Source organism: Pinus tabuliformis, chromosome 8, assembly GCF_031772625.1.
Source record: "Pinus tabuliformis cultivar Carrire ecotype Pingquan chromosome 8, CPIR1, whole genome shotgun sequence".
Taxonomy (NCBI): Eukaryota; Viridiplantae; Streptophyta; class Pinopsida; order Pinales; family Pinaceae; genus Pinus; species Pinus tabuliformis.
Window position 1 is genome coordinate 2,027,593,820 of NC_142294.1, and position 26,259 is coordinate 2,027,620,078.

Consider the following 26,259-nt stretch of genomic DNA (forward strand, 5'->3'; position numbering starts at 1 on the left):
GATGACCTCCATATAATATCTTAATTTTCTTTTAGCTGCTAAATCTTTCTCACGCCACATTTTTCTTTGAACTTAGAAGCAACAATAGTTTTAATGTTATTAATGTTTTGCAATGCAACATTCTCGTCAATCTCGCAATGGTTTAACCGGGCCTTGGTGTCTTTATACCAACCTTGTTTGAGCCTTAGGTGGTTTTGTCTAGAATTTAAAGCTATCTTAGGAGGTATATGGTCTCCTATGTTATTGAGTTTGTGCTTGTACAACAGAAGCCTAGTCATATATAGGCTCTCGATAGGGGAACGACCCACTTTTATAAGTAGAATAGGATAGTGTGTGTTGCTTTTAATTTTGAGGTTATAGGTTATAAAACACTTCTGGATTTGTTCAATCTTTCTCGAGGATTCTCTAGAGATGCTACAACCCCAAATCTCACATCCATATAAGATAACCAAAGTGACTAAAGTTTCAAAGAGGAACTTCTTTCTATCCTACATTATGAGGTTTTCTGTTTTACAAATATTTTCAATACCAAAACAAGCTTTCCATCCCCCATTAATCCTTCTCTTAATGATATAGTTCTAGTTGAGTTTGTGATGAATATCAATTCCTAGTTACTTGTAGGAAGACACTCCCTCCAAGTTATTATTGTCATACATAAAATTAGCGTAAATGTCCTTCTTGGATTTGATAATGTGATGCAGGAAAGTGTTCCCTCTGCGGACAGAGGCAACCCCTCTAGCCCTAGAGTGGGTCTAGTCACAAATAAGGACAGATCAACAATAGATTTCCTTAAACAGTCATAGTTGGAGGCCTACTTCAACCGGTGGTCGATGGAGTTCCGTTGAGCTACTCCATCTTTCGCTTCCTTCCCCTCGATGAGTGATCAACCTGAAACAATGCAAAGGAAATACAACAAAGCACGTAACCAGAAAACAATGATGATCTATTTACTCATAAAGTCAATAAGTCATGAGCTATCAAGTAACTTGCATACAAGACATAGGAAAACATCATTTATTGTATTAATAATGAAACAAGAGCAAGCTTACAACCAAAATCTTGACGTCGCAAGCCTTCTCAGAGGGTCCAACTAGCATGTTCCTCAAGCATTCACTTTGTGAAGATGGATCTCCCAATATACAAAGTTCTCTCTCACTCATAAGTTTTACATAAAGATAAGGGCACTTCACAACCTTCCACAAGCTATCAACAATCCCACACTTGTCACACCCACACCAGCTATCTATCAAACTCACAAACAGTAATAGCACTGCTCAATCCAAGAATTTACCAACTAGCCAACTATCCAACTAGCAGAGCATAGCAATGGTGAGATTTTAAATAGGAGAAGGAGTCTCCATGAAAGGTGGAAGAGAGAGCTTATCACTAAGGAATGTAGCACAATTGACAGAACTGCCATGCCAGAGAAGGAAGGGCGACACAAACTATGCCAACAGCCAGGTCTGGAGTCATCCAGAAGGCCGACTGTTAGAATAAATTCGCCCAGTCTGGGTCATCACGAGTGTATAATTGAGCTTTAGCGCTGACATCACTAGTAGGTAATGTAGCCAGTCAGATCATTGCTAAAGATAATAAGTAACCTCGCGCTGGAGTATGAAATCGGACCATTGCAGGAATCAGATGTACTTCCACGCTGATAGCGCGGCTGGACTATTTATGAGTGCCCTTTAGCGCGTATATTAAGTCCATAGTCGCGATGAGGCAGATAACTTAAGAAAAGTGGGTCAATTGGTAGCATAAGAGAGCATTTGTTCAATTGACTTGGATACATGACACAATAGATGGACTGGGAGTGAAGGGAGTGGCAAATTACTATGTAACAGATGCCCCCTAAAGTATGAAGCCCGAGAGAGTGGGAGGGGTGAAATGCTTTACGAAACCGACTGAGATGGAACGCCATCTAGAAGAACCTGCACGGAAGTACAACTGATATCTCGATAGTGAAACACATGTAGTCTAGGCATGGGCGCAGCCATCCAAAAGACATACGAACTAGGTCTGTGGTATGGACGCAGCCATCCAGCTAATAAGACCATGATAGTGATAAAGGTATGGTCACATCCATCCATGAAGACTCAGGTATGGTTGCACCCATCCATCAATGAGTCATGTAATCACAAACCAATCCACACAGCCCGAACATGTGTAATTTGAGTTCGGGGTCTTGAACCCAATCGATCGTAGTACAAATTCTAACATGCGAATAGATGTGTTGAGGTCGAGTATGATAGAACATCGCTTGATTATGGTCAATGATGAAAACCATTAACAAGCACGAGAGAAGCCACCAATAATGCCAATGGTTATCAAGGTACTATATAACACAATCCACGAAGTGTGAAGAAGGAGCTAAATTCGAACACTCATGGAATCACCCAATCGACGACCAATGATGAAAGTCGACCATCAGGGCATGCAAGCTTTAAGGTACTAAAGGGGATCTCTAGATCAATCTCGTGGATAATAAGCTGATGTCAATAGGAGACGACCCGTCACAGGAGGGCCATAATGCTTCCCCCATCAACGACACGAGATAAGGAACAAGCGGTAGATGGCAAAACGGAGTATCATAGGAGGCAAGGATGTAAACTGTAGAAGGATTATACTCTTGAACATGTCGGCGACACAACTCTAGAGGGTGGCAGCATTCAGGTACCAAGGGATCAAAGGCTCGATGGAGACGGCATGAATCGGATGGAATGAGGCTAAATGGCAACCCAAACCCGCGGAAGGCCAAATGACAATGTATGGATGTCCCAACTTGACAAGAAGCAAAAGTGTTGATGTTCAAGAGTGACTAGCTGCCAATGATGATTTCCAAATTTTCCCCCACCATTGCTGGCGAGTACCCCAATTATTTTTGAAAACAAGCTTGAAGGGGATAGCATATGCTTGTAATATAAGTTCGATTGTCGGTCGAATCCAACCTAGTAATAGTTTAATGAGCCCTAGGGAGGAGAAGCTCGAGTCTCGTCATGGTGACGAGTCCAATGTCGTCAGGGTTTAACGAGTCTAACATAGGTAAAACTCAGAGTCTTTTTCATGTTTAGGGAGTTTGAAAAAGACACAGAAAAGAAAACTCCAAGGGGGTCCTTTTTCGTAGATTTGTGTCTCTCAAGCCCGAAAAAGTATAAAACGATACTTGAAAGAACCGCAATACCATTACGATCAAGGAGTACTTTTCGTGATTAGTGACCTCGACCCGAAAAAGTAGAAAAGCGATCGACGTCACGTCGTTTCGTAACCAGTAACGAACCCGAAACGACAAAATCCTGGCAATCTTTTCGCATTTACACAGTCGGAAAAGAGCTTAAAGGCGACCACCTCTTGTTTCTTTTAACGAGTCAAAAGGAATAACTCAGCTATCTTTTCATCTTTTAAGTCGGAAAAGAGCGTTAAAGAAGACTTTACAGATCAAGTGTACACGAAGCATGACATAACTCCACTACCTGTAGCTCTGCACAAAACACGTCAAACGTAAACCCATTCGACATAAAATGATCAATATATGTGGAAACATAGTCAAAAAGCCAAAACTTTAATTAACCATGTGATAAAAACGAGAAAAAACCCACATTTTTAAAATACAATTTTTTAATTTTCAAAAATTATTATAAAAGGGGGGGGTAATCCATTTATTTTTACCATTGGCACTAATTGTTTCACCTTGGAGTGTTTTGGAGCACCAGCCTGAGCAAAGTTGGCGAGCTGATTTCGGCCTCATTCATCCATGGTTCATCCTGAAACTTCTACCAGGTAAGTAGACTTCTTCCTATGCTTCATTTTAGTATCTTTTTTATGCATTTTGGCATTAGACATGTAAGTTTAGATGGATTTTTGAGTCGGAGTCCGCTGCTCAGTCATTGTAGGTATGTCGCTCGACTCCACGACGACCAAGCGTGCTTTACACATAACTCTTTCCGATCATCGCGAGAATATGATGTACTTCCGCGATGACCACGAAAAAATTGAACTATCAACTTCGCGTCATGGCGACTGTTTTAAAAACAGTCGCGATGACGACGCAAAATTATTTTTTTGTGTAAATTATGGACTAAAATTTGTGAACGAAGTTCTAATTCATTTTTTCTTGTCATGCAGGACATCATGGCATTTGTTTGGCAGGAACGAACACATGATGACAACGATGTGGAATCTTTTTCTGATGTTGGGTGTCGAAATGCTTTACGTGTGTGCGGGTTGCTAAAATTCTTCCTTACTCCACACCTTCAGTCCCAACCTAATTTGCTAGAGCTACTAATCTGTGCCTAGAATCCAACAGATGGAAAATTCATAATTAGAGGCTGATACATTGAGTTCGATGCCACGGACGTATATTTCCTGGCCGGGTTGTCCTGTCGCGGTGAGAGGCCAATTCTAGAGGGGCAGCGACCCCAGGTCGAATCTCTAGAGATGTTGATGGCACGAGTGTGACCATGGGCACGTAAAACGAAAAGTGGGAAGGTGGAAATCCCGACAGTGGAAGACGTGGTTCTTCGTGCAATACTATTTATGGTGACGAGGGCAGCAAGCTCCCAAGCCCAACACGAGGCATCAAAGACCCATCTGCAGTTGGCTCTCGAATGTCTCAATCCGACCATGTTCAACTGGGCAGAAATAGTGACGGCCAATATGAAGAGACAACTTACCAACTACCATCGAGGAGAGACGAAACAGTTTGGCTATGGGTCCTTCTTGGTCCTGCTCATGCTAGAGCGGGTGCCGGCATTGTAGTTGCAGGATATGGACTTGGATTTTCCCAGGCCATGGGAGACTAGGATCACACGGTGGGCACATGTTAAGCCACGAGGAGGTGGCGGACGACTAGTGTCGTGGGGGACACTATTCTGTGAGTGGCTGGATTGCCAGACGATCTCCATCGAGGACTGGCCATATGCTGGCATGGACTTTCATGGAGACCCTGACATGCAGCTGCTCGCTGGCGAGCAATGGGATGACTTGATCACATTATTTTTTGCATTTTATTTTTTTATGGTGTTTTTTAGATTTTTTCATGCATATGTCCTAATGACGTACTCTATGGTATTCGTAGATGTGGGACCAGTGAGACTTGTAGGGCTGGCTCCAGAGGCACGGAAAGATGCACAGGGCATCACAGCGGTAGCCTTGGCTTCCCTAGCTAATGATTTGGTGGAGACAGTGGCCTGAAATCTTGAGGGCCTGACAATGGGGATCCCTGATTACATGGGGGTCAAGGAGGTCCCCATAGAGTTCCAGATTCACACAGTAGGAGTGATACCCAGGGTGCACTGCCTATTGAGGCGAGTGGCACCAGTGGTGGTGTGCTATAGGGATCATAACCCACCGCAGTAGATGCCTAAGTTTTATTTCCTGCTGATTTTTTGAGGGACATGTGTATTGGATGTATGGAGAACACAGACTCTATTTGGACATATACACTTATTTTTTGAGTGCCTCAGTGCGCCACACGATATATATATATATATATTCCTATGGTTCATTATTGTGTTTTGAATGCTTCTATATGCTGTTTTGATTACATGTTACGCAAATGTCTGTCTAATACATGGTTTGCTAATGCATCAGTTAACGTGTTTAATCTTCTGGGAATGTGCTGATATGTAATAAAATCAAAATTCCTTTCTAACAATTTAACACATAAATAAAACCTTAAAATCCAATGGTCTCTTACGGAATAACACCCATTAAGCTAGTGGACAACAAGCTGAGAGTCCAAATTTACAACCAATGAATGAATGCCAAGGTTAATAGCCTTGGTAAGTAGTTCAATAACAACACTATATTCAGCGACATTGTTTGTGGTACAACCCAAAAAAACAACTTGAAGGTCTACTAACTCATCGTGAGGATCATAGATCACCCATGTCGCAGAAGAAAGATTGTGGGTACTGCGGCAGGCACCATCAGTGAAACCAACGTAAGGTGTACCAAACATCTGCACAAGAATCAAAAGACACAATAAGCGGCAATTATGCCTACACACCAAGCCAAACATGAAAACACACACACAACACACCTGCTGAAAACACACATATGTACAAATCAGAGTGCATGGAGTTCACGCATAATATTTTTCAGGTAAAGTCCATTTCGGGGCTTATCTAGAGGGTTCCCTTTATAATCAATCAGCTCATAGGCCCCTTTTTCCAAAACTCGCTTTACAATATAAGATCCGTGCCACATCGGCTCGAATTTTCCTGCCCCCAGCTTATCATTCGCTTGATCATAGAGCAGGACTAAATCTCCTTCAAAGAAAGAATGAGGATGGACAGTATGATCAAAGTGAGTTTTCACTCTCTTCTTCTGTGCTTCAATAGCTAGAGAGGCTAGTCAACGAGCCTCGTCCAGCCGCTATAGGTAGAGAAGGCGTTCTTCCACCGGAGTAGTGTTGGGGAGTAATTTGACGGCTAATTTCAAATAAGGGATCTCTCACTCAATTGGAAGGGTAGCCTCCAACCCGTAAACTAATTGGAATGGGGTGAATCTGGTGGCATCCTTCACAGAAGTTCGGTAGGCCCATAAGGCGGAGAATAACACCAAGTGCCAGTTGGACTTGTGCATGCCAATGGTGCGTTGAAGCATCGTAACTGGAACCTTGTTGACGGCTTCTACTTGTCCATTGGCCTGAGGATAGTATGGTGTCGAGCTATCATGCCGCAAGCCTATCTGGCCTGTTAACTCAGTCATCATATGATTACAGAAATGATTTCCGTGATCAGTGACAATAGCCTAAGGGACTCCAAACCGTGAGATAACATGATTAAATAAAAATTACGCTGTTGTGTGAGCGTCTTCAGATAGTTTAGACCTCGCCTCGACCCATTTTGTGAAATAATCAATGACGACGATGATATACCCATGCCCCCTGGCCGAGTGAGGGTTACAGGTCATATAATCAATGCCCCATTTGGCAAAAGGGCCGACGGTAACAACATGGTGCAATGGAGCGGGAGGCGCATGCATCTTCCGTTGGTAGATTTGGCACTCATGACAAGATCAGATGGCAAGAATGTGTTGACACCTAATCCGAAATGGATGAGGTGAAGCTAGACAGTCATCTAGAAGATGAACTGATCCGTTGTGTATATGTATAAATAAATAAGTGTCTAATGAATAAATCAATCAGTTTTCTTGCGCTCATTAATTGCTGGAGTTACCCTGGCCTGACATGGTATCAGAGCCCAGGTCCCAGTCCCTAAAATAGTAGTAACTCCTGTCTTGAGAGCTGCTCTGACTTGATTCCCTGGCTCTGCCTCTGCCTTTTCCTGAATTCGCTGCGCTCTCTGACTGCCAGAGACTGCGCCTCTGGAGACTGCGCCCTCAGACCTTGAGTACTGCGCCCTGAGTTGATGCGTTCATTCCCTGGAACGCTGCGTTGAGCTCCGTTACCTATGCGTTGATGCTGTTGAACTGAGAGCTGAGGTATCGTTTTTTTAATGCTGACTGTGGTATGCGTTCAAGATTTTGAGTTTTTTTGGTGGCTGCCTTCTTAGTTTAATGAAGACTGATGGTGACTGCGTTTAAGACATGGTAACCTGGTGCATTTGAACCGTTGCGTTTTTTTGTAAAGACTGTGGTAATTGATAGAATTGGTATCCGAGCATTTTTTTAAAGACTGTTCTAATTGATAGAATTGGTATTGCTGCGTTTTTTTAAAGACTATTCTCGGGACTTTCATGTACGTCGTTTCATTTTCCTTGAGAGATGGTCCTGTACCAGCTTTACTTCTACCTGAGATTTTTAAATGTGGTTGTTTATTACTCCACTAATGTGTTTTGGAGTGTTGGTATTGCTTCTGATGTTGCGGCAAGTGCTCTTGTGGGGGCTTGAAATGTCATTGGTACAGCTGTGGTATCCTGGAGGGGCTTCACGCCATGGTAGCCGCTGCCCGGTAAAGGGGTTTGGTTTCGAATTACAGTGAGAGATATTTTTTCAAAAAAAGAAAATTTTTGTGCTTTATTTTATGTTCTGTGGAGAAAAATATTGTGATCCTTCCAACAACAAACTTGCTGGAGACAAAAGGCGTAGAATGCAACCCATAAGAGCACCTTACATATTGTTTAAATAAATCTGGATGCTTTGGTAGAGTCATGGGTGGATCAGTAGATAAAGGAGTCATTGAGTGACTGCGTTTTTTATTGAAGACTCTCTGCATCAGTTGGTGACTGCATTTTTTTTATTGACTGTGTAATGGTGATTGCGTTTTGAATCTCAGAAAGGTTTTGTGCCAGCCATGGTCCGTGAGTTGATTATACACAATAAAATGCATAAAGAATGACTGCGTTTTTTATTATAAGAATGGTGACTGCTTTGATACCTGCGTTCTCTTGTAAGAATGACTGTGTTTTTTAGAACTGCTCCTATTCGAACCATTTTCCATTACTGACAATCAAAGACTCACAACGCAGAGCCTCAAAAGTCACAAAAACTGCTAGGACTTCAGTATTATGCAGTTGATTTTTTGACTTTGTATGGCGTTTTTTGTATAAGTTTGAGATGCGTTTTTATAGTGGCTGAGCAGTTTGTTGAAATCAAAGCAGTTTGTTGAATTGATATATGCAGTTCATATTATTCAAAGCATTGTTATTTCCAGAAGAAAATAAAGTGCATAAGGCTATGGCATAAGAAAAAAAAAATTCCAGCAGAAGTCTTTTATCAACAGAAGTTTTTTAGCAGAGATATTTTTTACAGAATGCATTCAATCATTTCTATGGTCGGAATAGTTCTCACTGGCAAGGAGAACTATTATGAATGGTCTCGGATGGTAAAACACACCCTCATCTACAATGAGCCGTGGAAAGGTGTGTGTGTCGAAGAAGAAGACAGAGACCCTGTGCAGCCCACATCAGACAAAGAACTCGCCATTTGGGAAAACAAGAACAGCAAAGCCTTTGCATTGATCGCAGCATCCGTAAGTGAGGAAGTAAGTCGTCATATTTCATCCTATTCCACTGCCTTTGAAGCTTTACAAAAGCTGAAAGAACTCTATGATACACATTCTGCACTTGAAGTTGTTCAGCTCATGATTAAACTCTTCACTCTTGAACTGAAAAATAATGATCCTCTTACTCTTGCATCTGAAATAAAGTCTATAGTGCATGATATTAAATCCACTAAGGTTGAGCTGGATATCTCTCTTATTGCCTTTCTCAAAGCACTCTATCCTACCTACTCTAACTATCTTGAGTCTTTACAAGCAAGTGGAAATCTTAAAGATATAACCTTTGACACTCTTGTGAAAAAGTTTGCTGAAAGAGAGAAAGCCTTTGGAAAGAAAACAGTCCCTGAATCTTCTGAAGAGACTGTTTGCCTTGCTCATAAAGAAAAGCATCCTGCTCAAGATTCTACAAGAGGAAGAGGTGGACGAAGAGGAAGAGGAAGATACTTCAGAGGCAGGGGGGGCAGACATCCTCAAGCAGAAAAGGCAGATCTGCATTGCATTCGCTGCAAACGAAATGGATCACATGATGCTTCTACATGCAAGCTACCATGTGACAAAGTTGAGCAGAGAAGAAATCAGCAGAAAGGTAAAACTGATGACACAGACAAAGGTAAAGCAGCTGAATCCGCTCACTATATTGAGGCACAATGTAACATTGGAGTAAATGAAGATTTGTTTAATGCTTCACTTGCTTCTTCGAAAAATGACCGGTTGCTTGATTCAGGAGAAACCTGTCATATGACTTATAGGAGAGATTTCTTTGAAGATTTCACTGACAATGTTGATGGAGCAGTATACTTTGCAGATCAGTCAAAAATCATGCCATCAGGGCTTGGCACAATCAGGCTTAAACTGCCTGGTCTTCCAGACTTTCTTCTGGATCATGTTCTATATCTCCCACAGCTGAAGAGAAACTTGCTATCCCTGGTCCACATCCGCCGGCAAGGTCACTCCATTCACATGTTTGATGGCAAGCTTGAGGTAAGAAAGGCATCTGACCACTCACTTGTCATGAGGGGTATAGAAGAAGAAAGACTCCTTAAACTGCAAGGAACCTCTGCTCATGCACAACATTTCTCATATATTTCTCATCATGAAGAAGGTGCACTTCCATCAAGTTTATTATGGCATGCTAGATTTGGACATTTAAACTATGATAGTCTCCGCTTGTTGAAGAAAAATGGTGTTGCTGGTTTGCCTACAATTCCTAGAAAACATAAACAATGTGATGCTTGCATTCTAGGAAAGCATAGAAAACAGTCTTTTCATGATTCACATTCAAGAGCACATAGGAAGCTTGAACTTATTCATTCAGATTTATGTGGTCCAATGCCTGTTCCTTCTGCAAATGGAAATAAATATATCATGACATTTATTGATGATTACACCAGAATGTGTTGGGTTTATTTTTTGAAGAACAAATCTGATGCTTTTCAAACATTCAAGAATTTTCATAAATGGATTGAAAATTATGCACAATCTCATATTGGGTCTATTCACACTGATAATGGAAAAGAATATACATCAAATGAATTTGAACACTATCTTCGCCAACATGGGATTAAACATCAAACAACTGTGCCTTATAATCCTCAACAGAATGGTGTAGCTGAAAGAATGAACAGAACAATTTTGAATATGGTACGATCCATGATTTTCTTCAAAAATGTAAAGACAATGTTTTGGGCTGATGTTGTTCTATGTGCTGCATATATAAAGAATAGATGTCCATCTAGTGCTATAAGAAACAAGACTCCTTATGAATTGTGGTATGGACATGTTCCTTCGGTAAAACATCTCAGGATATTTGGTTCCACCTGTTATGCTTTAATACCAAAGGTACATAGAAACAAACTTGGTGCTAGAAGTCGTAAGTGTATCTTCCTGGGGTATTCAAACACATCTAAAGCATACCGCCTCTATGATGAAGTAAATAAAAAGTTTGTTTTATCTAGAGATGTCATTTTTCTTGAATCATCCAAATCAGACAGTGTTGTTGAGCGGTAACTTGATCGCTTGGATAGATTCACAAAACCGAAATCATTCCAAGAGTTTGATAATCAGATTCCACATCTTGAAGGGGGGATTCCTATACTAGATCAACATGTGGAATCTTCTTCTGAAGAACAATCTCCCCTGCATGACACTTCAACAACGGATGATGCTTTAAGTGATGTAATTGATAGAATTGGGAGACTTAATCTTGATTCAGTCCCAACTCAATCAACAGAACAGCCTGGACCATCTCAGAAAGGTCCCCCAAAGTGGCTGACAAAGACACTTGAAAGAGTTCATCCTGATGAAATTGGAAAAACAGGAACCAGAAATACAAACCGACAAGATGGAGGTGATGTAGATAACTCTAATTCACCTGTTGATATGGATATTACTTATGATTGTGAATTGAACTTGTCTACAGATTTTGAACCAACTTCCTTCAAAGAAGCTGCTTCTCATGATGAATGGAAAAAAGTGATGCAGAAGGAGTATGATGCCCTCATAAAGAATGGCACTTGGAAGCTGGTTGATCCTCCATTTGGAACCAAACCAATTGGCTGCAAGTGGGTCTACAAGAACAAGTACAAAGCTGATGGCTCACTTGACAAGCACAAAGCTAGGCTTGTGGCAAAAGGTTTTGCACAGAAGGAAGGGGTCGATTATGAGGAAACTTTTACTCCCACAGCAAAATGGGCCACCATCCGGACACTCTTTGCACTAGCTGCTCAGAACGGTTGGAAAGTCCATCAAATGGATGTAAAAAATGCATTCTTGAATGGAGATCTAAAAGAGAATGTCTTTATGTCCCATCCTGAAGGATTTGCTGTGAAAGGACATGAACACAAAGTATGCAAACTTGTGAAGTCCTTGTATGGTCTCAAACAAGCACCACGAGCCTGGTATGAAAAACTGACTGAGCATCTTCTGAAACTCAACTTCAATCATTTTGATCTTGATGATGCAACTTTATTTGTCAAGAAAGTTGGAAAAACAGTTGTATATCTTGTGGTATATGTAGATGATCTTTTAATGACAGGGAACAATGAAAGCTATATTGCATCCATAAAGAAAGAATTAGGAAATTTTTTTGAAATGACTGATTTGGGCTATGTTCATTACTATCTTGGCATTGAAGTAACCCAACATCCAAAGTCCATATTTCTTTCTCAAAAGAAATACATTGGAGATTTGTTATACAGATTTGGCATGACAGAGTGCAATCCCCTTTCTACTCCAATGGAACAAAACTTAAAGCTCACATCTACTGAAGGAAAGGAATTTGAGGATGCAACAAAGTATAGACAGCTTGTAGGAAGTCTCATCTACCTCACTACTACCAGACCAGACATTTCATTTGCTATTGGAATCCTCTCCAGGTTCATGCAAAGGCCTTGTGAGGGACATTGGTCTGCTGCAAAAAGAGTTCTAAGGTACTTGAAGGGAACTAAAGACCTTGGAATCAAGTATACACAGGTGGACGACCTCAACTTGATTGGATACTCTGATTCAAACTTCGATAGAGACAAAGAAACTGGGGTATCTACTTCAGGATATGCTATGAGTCTTGGATCGGGAGTTGTCTCCTGGAGATCACGCAAACAATCAGTACCAGCAGATTCCACAACAGAAGCAGAATATGTGGCAGCAGCTGAAGCAACGAAAGAAATTGTGTGGCTCAGGAAAATTCTTGAAGATTTGCAGGTAAAACAAATACAATCAACTCCACTCATGATTGATAACACCTCTGCAATAAAATTGGCCAAGAACCCAAAGTTCCATGATCGTACTAAGCACATCAATACTAAATATCACCTGATCTGACATCATGTTGAGGCCAAAACAATCCATCTCCGTCATTGTTCCACAAACGAGCAAATTGCAGACATCTTCACCAAAGCGCTTGGAAGAGAAAAGCTTGAAAGATTCAGAACGATGCTTGGACTCACCAACATCCCTTCAAATTAAGGGGGGGAATGTTGACACCTAATCCGAAACGGATGAGGTGAAGCTGGACAGTCATCTAGAAGATGAATTGATCCATTGTGTATATGTATAAATAAATAAGTGTCTAATGAATAAATCAATCAGTTTTCTTGCGCTCATTAATTGCTGGAGTTACCCTGGCCTGACTATATATTACTAGTATTATTATTCTAAAATTAAAGTTATAGTGAACATCTTTGTTTATGTAATCATTTGAATCTAAAGTTTATGGAGGTGTATATACTCTACCCTATACTAAATTTAAACGTATAATTTTGGAAAAGATTAAAATACATATTCTTAGCCAATAGTTATTTTTGAGAAAAAATTATTTAAGTTAATAATGAGATTGTCCATTAAGATTTGTTTCACATTTCAAACCATATAATGTGCCATCTAATGTGTTTCATCCTCACTAAAAAAGTTATGAATCACAATAGATGGTTCTAAACATCTACCAAATATTAATGATGTGATTAATCTGAAAGAAAATCTCATTATCAATATAGATCACAAAAGTCTAAGATCTAGCATATTTAACTTAAATTAAAAAAATGAGAGACCTAACATTAATAAAAACTAAGCTATGAAGTGTAAATGACTTAATTTGAGTGAGGTTTAGTCATTCACTAAGTTTTAGGTTCAAACTTGATAAAGAGAGAGTGGGAATGGAAATCAATTTTAAAGAAATAAATTCACAATGGCTATTATAACATCCATTACATGTAAATTGTTGACTTATCCAAAAAGGCTAATCCCAACCCCCAAAAACTAGTTTTTTTACTAGAATTAACATAATAACTAAATCATTTAATAAAGTAAATTTAAATATTACATTGATTTTAGTTTTTGTAATTATGATGATTGTGTTTTCAAATTATGATACTTATTTAATGTTTGGACATTTAAAAGAAAACTTTTGATTATATATAACATAATAACTAAATCATTGAATGAAATAAATTTAAATATTACATTGATTTTAGAAATTTCATTTTTTTTCTAGTTTTTTTTTAATTATGATGATTGTTTTTTTTCAAATTATGATAATTATTTAATGTTTGGATGTAACACCCCAAGATGCATAAAAATTACTATGGTTACTAAGTTTGATCTTTACCATTTATTACTTTAGTTTTCTTACCCTATGATGTTAAATAATAAATGACTGAGGCTGGAAGGCCAAGAAACATATATTTGGTTACCTAAATTATTGGTAATTAGGAGTCCAGGTACTTTAACAAAAATAGAAATTGTTTACATTAATTAAAAGAAACAGTTACAAAATACGGCCCTGAAGGGAGATTTAGATGGGGCAAAAGAATCCAGGAGATATCCTAGAGCTAGGTGGAATAAACCAGTGGGAGAATTCTCAAGAACAGTCAGTAAAAAAGGTACATGACCTGAAGTGGTACGGGAGTTTGGAGGCCCAAGGTACTTGACTGTGGCTAGAATTATTTTAACTGTGAACAAAAGAAAGTGCTCGGCTGGAATTATTTTAACTGTGAACAAAAGAAAGTGCTCAGGGGAGGGTATGGACGTAATTGCCAAGCTCGCGGCTGGGAGGAGAGACTTTCCAGAAAGGATTGAATATTACAGTTTGCTAATATTGAACAGATAAGTATCATAGAAAGTTCCATTATGAATTAATGTTGGACTGTGGAAAATTATTTAAATGATAAAATAGAACTTTTCATTACAAATTGATGCTGGAAGAATTTCTTAAGTGATAGAATAAACTAAGAAAAGGAATTTCTTGAAAATGCTTTGAAACAAAAAATAGAAATTACGAGTTTTGCAATAAAAACAGTAGACACTATGTTATGACAATGCATGAAAGGTAACAGGTAATACTAGTAAAGTATGAAGAAATAACTTCATATAGAAAATAAACAGTCATAGGCTCTTAAAGTGTTAAGAGTATTTTCTTATAATAAGTAGTAAAACAATCTTTTTGAAACACTATATGGTTATTGTAGAATTTATCATGTATTATGCTATAAAGTCAAATATAAATTGAGTAATATATGACAAATCACTATAGGAGAAATTCTAGGTGATTCATTGTAGAAATAATATTTAAACGGAAACATTCTGGAAATGTCAAACAAATATATGAGCCTCAATAGAAATAAACCATGTGAAATGCTACAGGACAACTGTAGAGATGGAATGCATAATATATCGTAAGCCATTTCAGAAGTAATCTAGGTGACTCATTGTATAACAACATTTAAATGTACTATTCTGGAAATGTCGAGCGAACTAAGACAAACTTGCTAAACTACTAATACCCTAAGCAAGGAAACAGAGCCAATCTCGACCCATCATTAAATCAGACATGAAATAAGTACATTGTCCTTCAAGTAATGAGACTCATAAGTTTGATTAAATATATTCATTGTAATAATAACTTGAAGAATAGTGCCACATTTCATAACGGCTCAACAGCCTGAATGTGTCGATATGACCAAAAACCCTTAAAAGACCATCCAGTGTATAACTTAACACAAAACCTATATCCACAAAAACTCGCAGTCAATCAAGAGCTGATCATTCACAAAATTACAAGTGTCGTGCATAGTGTTTGGCTATTCTTTTATACAATTAATTAATTAAAAACCAAAACCTAGGAAACTCTCAGCAAAAATCTCAGCTTGATGCACAGTCTCTATTATCGAGTATTTAATCATTTTGTAGCTAAATGTTCATGTACTAGAGGTAAGATGTTCCAACCTAGAAATGACCATGGAAGCCGTAAGCTACTAAACCTCTAAGGGGTGCTTTCGAAGCTTTAGTGAACTGGGCAGATGGGGGAAAATACCTGCATATAGCCGCAAGCAACTATGGAGTCAGTATGAGGTTAATCGACTGTGAAATTTATAAGATGCATGATGCCAAAAAGAGGGCTATTCCTTACTTGGAACTGGACGGTTTCCGCATCGAGCAGCCTACCTGCAGCACAATAAACCTCATCATTCAACAAATTCAAAATAGAGAGACTATAAGTACTCGGAATAGAACCTTGCGGTTTGTGGGCTTACATCGCGAAAAGGATTGTTAGAGCAATGCCTCTTCTACAACATTAGCAGACCTTCGAGCCACCCTGGACAGAGGTGGAAATAATTCAATCTCGATACCAGGTGGAGGTCCAAAGCAAAAGACGAACTTAGAAAATGTAAATAATCAAAACCGCGTAAAGTCGAGCTACTGGGGTTACCTACCTTCACAAGGCTAACCATAACATCCATGGAAAATAGCAGAAGGACCCTACGCTGGCCCGAAGCCCTCACTGGAAAAAATGGTTGCAGAGAAGCAAGATGCTAAGGCCGAAGACAACAACTAATGCTACCCTCTTTCAGATGCGGAAAAGTGGTTAGGGGGTTAAACCCTAAACCCTCCCAAGCACCGGATTGCTTAGACGTGATCGGATGGCATGAAATGAGACAAGTGTTACCCAAGATCATCACCAGCTGACTAAGGCATGCAACAATCTCAGCTACGAGCGTGCCATAGGATTCAACATACATAGGCCAAATAACCAAGGTCAGGTTGCGGACAGCGAGCCCACGAGGAACCATGTGAACATTAATTGTCATCAACCATATACATAGCACCAACTACGAAGTCTAATGTACATGCACCAAAAACTATATAAGTGTTGTTTGGTATATATGAGTTAAACTCATTTACACATTAATAATTCTTAAATGCTCTCTATAAGGTCCATTATCGAGGCGTGTATAGTTATGTAAATATTTTTTTTTTAATGTTACATAGTTTAAGGTTTTTATTAGTTACATTGGACATTTAAAAGAAATTTTTTTTATTATCTATATATATATATATATATATATATATATATATATAATGATTTTCCATAATAAATAAATCATTTAATCAAGTAAATTTAAATATTACATTGATTTTTTGAAATTTCATCCTTTTTTTCCAATTTTTTTTTAATTATGGTGATTGGCTTTTCAAGATAATTTTTTAATGTTTAGACATCTAAAAGAAAATTTTTGATTATATATATATATATGATTAAACATAATAACCAAATCATTTAATAAAATAAATTTAAATATTAAGTTGATTTTAGAAATTTCATTTTTTTTTTTCATTTTTTTTTTAATTATGATGATTGTTTTTTCAAATTATGATAATTATTTAAATTTTTGCACATTTAAAAGAAAAGTTTTGATTATAATTATAATTATTATAAGAAGAGTTTCGGCGTAAATCACATGTAGAAAACCTTTGTCGATGCATTTCGAACCAACTAGTGTGGTTCATGACAAGCTAAGGAGTGAGATCATGGCCGCACATTAAATAGGTAGAGCAGACCTTCCCAACAGCCAGGTTGACTAGGTTGACCATCAATGACTATATAGAAAAACAACTAGATAATATTTTAATGTTTAAAAAGTCAACATATAATAAAAATAATAATATTATAATTATAATAAATAATTTTATATATTATTATATATTAGAATGTAATTCCATTTTATATTATTTATATAAATTATAAATATATTTAATTCTTTTTTAATTTATTTATTAAATCATTAAGGATAAGTAAATGGGTTTTAGAAAAAAATTTCTTTCTTATTAAGGTAATTTATTTAATTCCTTTTTAATTTATTTAATCATTTAAAATTGTTATTTTATTTTATTCTATTTATATATTATTGTTAGGTTATTAAATTAACTTTTTATCATTAGGGATAAGTAAAAGGGGTTATTTTTAATAATATTGATTTAGGGGAATTAAAATTATTAATAATAATATTGATTTCATAATGTTGGAATTAATATAGATTTTATGGTGAAGGGGTTTTTGTTTTTAAATTTCTTTGTTATTAAATTAATTAATTTAATTCCTTTTTAATTTATTTAATCACTTAAATTACTAGGGACAAGAATGTTATTAAATTTCATTTCATTTATATATTAATCTTAGGTTATTAAATCAACTTATTATCACTAGGGATAAGTGAAAGGGGTTTTTTTAATAATATCGATTTAGTGGAGTTATTATTATTAATAATAATATTAGTTCAATAATATTGATATTGATTTAATAATATTTATTGGAATTAATATAGATTTAATTTATATTGATCTTATGGTAAATGTAAAAGCTTAAAAAAAAAAAAAAAAGCCATCTAATAGAACAAGCCAGGAAAAAATAAATAGAATGAGCAACAGAATTTAAAAACAAGAATGTCAAGAACAGGACCATTAGTAAAACAACTAAACCAAAGGAGAAACCCTAGGAGGATGGAAAAGACAAGGCTCAAAAGAGAAGGATCCGGAAATCTCAAAAGCAAGAAAAGGTTAAAAGGCGGGGCGGCGGGGGAGAGGAAGGGGGAAAAAGAAGGAAAGACTAAGAAGAAAGAGCAGGGATCCAGCAACTACTGATCTTCCAGTCATCATCTCTATTGAGATTGTTAGGCCTTCTTTCAATTTCAATATCTTCCCTGAATTTACAGTGATGGAACTGCACCACCTTGGCAATAACCTTGGCCTCCTCTATGCAAAGATGATGCTTGGTCTTCTCCGCATGCTCTGCTAACGTTGGAGACTTGGTTCTCCCATGTCTTAGGTCAGTTGCATGTTCGTTGATCCTTTGATGGATGGAGCGCCTTGTTTCCCCAATATAGGGGGTCCCACAAGAACAAGGGATCAAGCAGACACCCTTCATGTCTTTAGGGTCAATGGGATCTTTCACCAATCAAGCGGATTAACGAATGGTGCTGAGGGGCCTAAAGGTTGAGGGAATATTATACTTCTTAAGGATCTGAGCAATCTTGTTCGTGGTTCCCTGGACATAGGGAAGATGGTGTTAGGATATTCCGACACATATGAAATAGTTAAGTATAACTTGGTCTAGTATAGAGTTAGGTAAAGTGTGTTTCTTTACTATGTACATTTTGTAACTTACAATCCGACGGTCACGATATGTAGTGATCCGACAATTCATTCTCTCCTCAGTATTACCGACACTTGATCTGTGGCTTAACACCTGATTGGTCAATTATCTCTATTTAAAGAACATGGAGGATCATTTGTAGGGTAATCCGTCCATGAGAGAAGCATATGTAAATTTTCATTCTTTTATTAATAAATTGCCTGAAGTGGCCGCGTTGGCTCAGGCCGTGGACTGTTTCCCTCTTTGAGGGTTTTAACCACGTCAAAAATATTAGTGTATTGATCTGTGATTTGTTTGTGAGCGGTGTCCTTTGGTGTTCTGTCTGAGGAACTTACCCTGTAAATTCCTACATGGTATCAGAGCTATTTAAGGGCCGCTTCCGTTGGTGATCCAAATCTGAAGCTGGTAGAACTGCATCCGATTGTCATTTCCTAGATCTACTGTTTCTGACTACTTTCGGGCCGAGAGGACTGCTCTATTGTGTTGGGAGCATCTGCTCTAGTGAGGAACCCCTTTCGTTTCACGCGAAAAGGTTTCCGGTAGCCCTAGCTGCATCATTTTTAAGATCTAGAGGTATACAGTGTTTATTTGCAGTTTACAGTTATTTTCTCTCTGTTTATTTCGGTTTCGGTTTATTTAGCCTTTTTTATTACCGGATCTATACCTTTCATTTCTTCATATGCTCTTTTCCCCATGACTCTGTGCGATCTGGGCAAATTAGAAACAAAAATGAAGGATTTTTCTCATGCGTATGATCTTTTCTGCTACGCCTTAGTGTGATCTCGGAAAATCAGAAACATAGAGGAAAATATTTAGTTTCCGGCTAAAGCTAACTTCGAGCCGTAAGGTTCATTTTTTTTTGTATGTCCGTGTTGGGTCTTGTGTTTTTTGTTTTGTAGGGAAAAAAAGCTTTCTCAAGGCAAGCATGCAACCCAAAGCCAACCCCCCCACCCTCTCTCTCTCTCAAATTGTTGGGTCCCTATAATACTGGTGATTACCCCATTACTATTGTAGGTATACCCCTTATTAATATTTTTGTGCCCCTATTACCCCCATATTGTTATTACTGTGCCCCATAGAATCCCTTTATTGTTATTTTTGTGGCTTTATATTATTATTGTTAGGTCGGCTGGATTATATTGTGACTCCTTAAACTCCTATATATAGAAAGTAGGTTTTGTCATTTGAATCATCCAAGAATTGTTCATTTATGTAATGTAAAGGAGGTTGCCCCCTCGAAGAGGCTGAATTCTAAGGCATTGATCTATCTTTTCTATCTTTTCTTGAGCTGGTTTCATAACATTTGGTATCAGAGCTTTGGATTCTAGGGTTTCGCTGCTCCAAATAGGTCATCGTGGAATTTTTGTTATAACTTTTTCTGTGACGTTTCAGAAGTTGCAAAAAAAAAACCATTTGAGAAGAAATTGTGTTGAACCTTGGGTCAGATCTTTTTGCGCTATATTTGCGGAGATATGATCTGAGGAAGTTGGTCTTTTTGCAGACTCCTGAATTACATTCTAAACAGGTAACCTGGGAAAAATCGTCATAACTTTCTCTCTGAAGATCGGATTGAAATTTCGTAAGAAGGTATAGAAAGAGGACGGACTGTAGTTTCTTCTATGCATTTTTTCAGATCCATAGGTCGAAACAGTGACTCGTGGCACGTCGTACAAGTTTGCTCTACTGAACTAGTCTAAAATCAAGTCACTGTGGGATATTTCGCATAAATCTTCCTTGGAGAATCCAATTTGGATCAGACTTGTGGCATTGGAAAGAGGATGCAAAAGGCTACTATAGGTCGCAATTTCAGAACTGGATGATCTAAAATTACAGAGATACATCAGATTCAATATCAGGCTTCTACAAAGTGAAAAAACTTGTGTAGTTTTTGTTTTTAATTTTTGCATAAGCTTGGTTTGAAGGAATTCGAAGGGCATAGTAAAGCATTATTATTGGTAACTGATGCCCCGAAAGAAAATGCAAACACCTAGTAAGGAACCTGAAAGCTCTAGCATGACTCATGAAGAAGAGGAAGAAATGCTACATGATATATCAAAATTACAAGAACAAGTGCAACAAATGTCGTGCTCACAAAAGCTAACAGAAGCTAAGATAAAGGGCATGGAAGCTAAGATGGATGATTCGAAGATAGAACTAAAGAGAGACATGGTAGATTTGAAGACAGATTTGAAGACAGACATGGATGAATTGAAGATAAATATGAATAAGTTGCTACAAGAAATGGGCACTAAGGGCGAAAGGGTACTAAAGGAAACTCATGATGAGAATAAAAGAAATGTTAATCATGATTCCATAGATGCTAATGTTGGATTGAAGACTCAACATATTCCAAAAATCGATATGAGGAAGTTTTATGGCAAGGATCCTGCCACATGGATATTACAGATGGAGCAATTCTTCGATCTCAATAATGTGCAAAACAAACAAAAGGTACGTATGAAAACTTTATATTTGGAACCAAATCAGTTTGTATGGTATCAATGGCTATGATCTCGTAAACAATTTATCACTTGGGCAATTTTTACGGAAGAATTGGTAGCACATTATGAGGATACAAAAAGCAACACTTTTTTTAGCCAATTGATAAGTCTCAAACAAAAGGGTTCAATAATGGAGCACATTGAGGAGTTCCAAAAATTGAACATAAGGGTAAAAGATATTCAAGAGGAGCATAGGATTGATGTGTTCATAGGGTCTTTAAAGGATAATATCCAACATGATGTTCGCCTTTGGGAACCTGATTCATTAGAGAAGGCATTCAGGTTAGCAAGAAAAATGGAAAGCAAAATTATGGAAACCAGGAAGCATACCACTCACAACTATAAAGACGGAAGTGTTGTTGCCCCTAGTCTTCCACAACCTATAAGGTTGACACCACAACAATTGGAAGAAAAAAGAGCAAAAGGGCTTTGTTACAGTTGTGATAGCAAATACACTAAAGGCCATAAGTGTGCTGAGAAGAAATTATTCTACATAGATTGTGAAGAGGAAGAATAAAGGGAGCAAGAAAGGTCAAAAGAAGAGGATATACTCCAGGAACAAAGCCTTGATGAAGAAAAAACAAATCCGACCATATCTTGTAATGCATTGGCGGGAATTACCACTCCTCAAACCATCAAGATAGAAGGACAAATCAAGAAGAAAAAGGTAATAGTTTTGATTGATTCAGGAAGCACCCACAATTTTATTCATTGTAAGGTAGCAAAAGAATTGAATTGCTTCTTATATCCAGCACCAGAGTGTCAAGTGATGATTGCAAATGGAGGAACAATAAATTGCTCTGGAAAGTGCCATAATATCAAGCTATCCATGGGAGAATATGTATTGACTAGCCCAATGCTTTCCATTCCAATGGGAGGTGTTGATGTTGTACTAGGAGTCCAATGGCTGCAATCGCTGGGTACAATAGCCTTTAATTTTCAAGAAATTTTCATGAAATTTTCTATGGAAGGAAAGGAAGTTGAATTAAGGGGTATTGTAGGGAAACCAAGAAAGATAATCAGCTCTAATGGTATGACAAAGCTTCTAAAAAAGGAGCAAAGAGGTGTAATTGCACAATTATGCTCGCTAGATGTTTCCACATCGGAATCATCTATTTCTCCAGATCTCCAAAAAGTCCTGGACAATCATTCCAAGGTATTTGAGACTCCCAAAGGTCTCCCACCTATTCATGATCATGATCATTCTATTCATCTGATTCCAGGAAGTGTTCCTCCAAACATCATGCCGTACAGATATCCCTATGTCCAAAAGAGTAAAATTGAACATATGGTTGCAGAAATGCTAGAGGCTGGTATAATTCAACCGAGTCAAAGTTCTTTCTCTGCTCCAGTAGTATTGGTGCACAAGAAGGATGGATCATGGCACATGTGTCCGGATTATAGGGAGCTCAACAAGCTCACTAATAAAGATAAGTTCCCCATTCCTGTCATTGATGAATTACTGGATGAATTGCATGGAGAAATTTACTTCACCAAGTTGGATCTTCGTTCAGGATATTATCAAATCAGAATGAAGATTGAAGACATTCCGGAAACAACATTTAGAACTCATGAGGGTCATTATGAATTTTTGGTCATGCCTTTTGGCCTTACCAATGCACCTTCAACATTTCAAGGTTTGATGAATTCAATTTTCAAACCATTCCTTAGAAAATTTGTGTTAGTATTTTTTTATGATATACTAATCTACAGAAAGTCTTGGAAGGATCATGTTGAACATGTTAACGGGGTGCTACAACTATTGAAGGAGAAACAATTGTATGCAAAAAGATCCAAATGTTTCTTTGGAGTCCAGGAGGTGGAATATTTGGGTCATATTGTATCTCATGAAGGAGTTAAGGTAGACCCTAGCAAAATTAAAGCCATTAAGGAATGGAAAATCCCCACATCCATAAAGCATCTGCGAGGATTTCTCGGGTTGACAGGGTATTATCGCAAGTTTGTTAAGAATTATGGGAGAATAGTAGCACCTCTAACAACATTATTGAAGAAAGATGCATTTTCATGGACTCCAGAAGCAACAAAGGCCTTTGAACATCTTAAAGAGGCAATGTGCCAAGCACCAGTCTTAGCTACACCCGACTTCACGAAAACCTTTATTGTGGAATGTGATGCTTCAGGAAATGGAATTGGTGTTGTTCTAATGCAAGATGAAAGACCCATTGCTTTTGAAAGTCGTCCAATCAAGGGAAAGTTTTTAAGCAAAGCTATTTATGAGAAGGAAATGTTGGCAATACTCCATGCACTTAAGAAATGGCGACCCTACCTAATGGGAAGACATTTCAAGGTAAAAATGGATCATGATAGCCTTAAATACTTTTTAGAACAAAGATTATCCTCTGAAGAGCAACAAAAGTGGGTCACAAAGATGTTGGGTTATGACTTTGAAATCATCTACAAAAAAGGGAAGCAAAATGTGGTGGCAGATGCACTCTCAAGAAAGGATGAGGATGTGGAAGCATTATTGTGTGCCACTTCTATTATCCAACCAGATTGGATAAACGAAGCAAGGGAGGAATGGAAGAATGACGAAGAAGTGTGGGCACTTATTCGAAAGTTACAACAAGATTCCAATACGTCTGATACATTTAGCTGGCAAAATGATTCGTTATGGTACAAGGATTGCTTATACCTTTGTAAGAATTCCCAGCTAAAACAAAAGTTTCTTATGGAATTGCACACTTCTCCCTTAGGAGGGCACTCAGGATTTTTAAAAACTTACCACAGGGTCAAGAAGGAATTTTTTTGAGATGGCCTTAAATCAAATATTCAAAAGTTTGTGGCAGAATGTCTGGTTTGCCAACAAAATAAAGTTGAATAATTAAGACACCAGGTCTATTACAACCTTTATCCATTCCAAGCCAACGTTGGGAGGAGGTTTCAATGGATTTTATCACAGGTTTACCCAAGTCTGAGGGAAAGAGTGTCATCATGGTGGTAGTTGACAGACTTACCAAGTATGCACACTTTTGTGCATTATCACATCCATTTAAAGCCAATACAGTTTCTACTGCATTTATGGAAACAATTCAAAAGCTACATGGAAACCCAAAGATTATTGTAAGTGACAGAGATCCCATTTTCACTGGAAATTTTTGGACAGAATTATTTTCTTGTCTTGGTACTCAGTTAGCTCATAGCTCATCTTATCATCCTCAATCTGACGGGAAAACTGAGATAGTAAACAAATGTTTGGAAGGATATCTTCGTTGCTTTGTATCTGATAAACATACACAATGGGTCAAATGGTTGCTTCTGGCTAAATGGTGGTATAACACTTCCTTCCATACAGCAACAAAAATGACCCCATTTATGGCACTTTATGGGTATCAACCACCATCCATCACATCATATTTAAAAGAAAATTCTAAGGTTCAGGCAGTGGAACATCACATCAAACATCAACAACAAGTCCTCCAACTCTTAAAGGATAACCTCGTGTTCGCACAGAATAGAATGAAACAACAGGCAAATCAACATCGCAGTGAAAGAAGTTTTGATGTAGGTGATTGGGTATTCCTATGGCTACAACCATATAAGCAAATGTCCCTCAAGCAAGCTAAGAAGGATAATAAATTATCACCAAAGAATTATGGTCCGTACAAGGTGTTACAAAAGATTGGTACTATGGCATACAAATTGGAGCTTCCTGCAGCTTCTCGATTGCACCCAGTTTTCCATGTTTCATGTTTAAAGAAGGTTATAGGCGACAAGCTCCCAGTTCAAACAATATTTCCAATACTTGACGAGGAAGGAAAAATTATATTGGAACCGGAAGCAGTCACAGAAACAAGAACTCGACAACTACGAAATCGTTCAATTTCAGAGTATCTTATCAAGTGGAAGAACTTATCCACTGAAAATTCCACATGGGAGGATGAGAATTTTATGCAGAAGTATCCAGAACTACTCAAGCGTTGAGGACAACACTTTTTTGAAGGAGAGGGGCATGTTGGGTCCCTATAATACTAGTGATTACCCCATTACTATTGTATTTATACCCCTTATTAATATTGTTGTGCCCCTATTACCCCCATATTGTTATTACTGTGCCCCATAGAATCCCTCTATTGTTATTTTTGTGGCTTTATATTATTATTGTTAGTTCAGGTGGATTATATTGTGACTCCTTAGACTCCTATATATAGAAATGAGGTTTTGTCATTTGAATCATCCAATAATGTTCATTTATGTAATGTAAAGGAGGTTGCCCCCTCGAAGAGGCTGAATTCTAAGGCGTTGATCTATCTTTTCTATCTTTTCTTGAGCTGGTTTCATAACACAAATTTTTTGTATAGCTCACTTGGTCCAAAGCTAATTTATGAGAATAGAGGTCTTGAGTTCAAATCTCCTTTTTGTGGGGGCGCTTTTTTTCATTTCCGCACATTCCCGCACTTTGTTGGCATCTTCACCAACTTTTCTTCAAAGAGCCATAACTTCTTCATCCGGAAGCCGCTTTTAGAGCCGTTTTTTTGAACCAGCCTAATTTTTCGAGATCTTTCCATTGTAACACTTAGTTTGAGCATCTATAGCTTCAGTTTCGGTTAAAATGGAAAGTCCATGCCAAGTTACTCTTGATAGCACCAACTACTTCCAATGATGGTCCTACATTGTGGATTTACTTAGAAGTAAAGCTCTTTACAGAATAGCCACAGGCCAAGAAACGAAACCGAAAGATGCAGATAAGGTAGCCAAATGGGAAAAAAGGCAAGATCAAGCATGAGGGTTGATAGGGATGTCTATTTCTCCAGATCTTAGATTCCATATTGTAGAACTTCATACTCCTGATGAAGCATTGAAACAACTTACTAAAGTTTTTGGAATCAAAAATGAACTTAGAGCCCATCAAC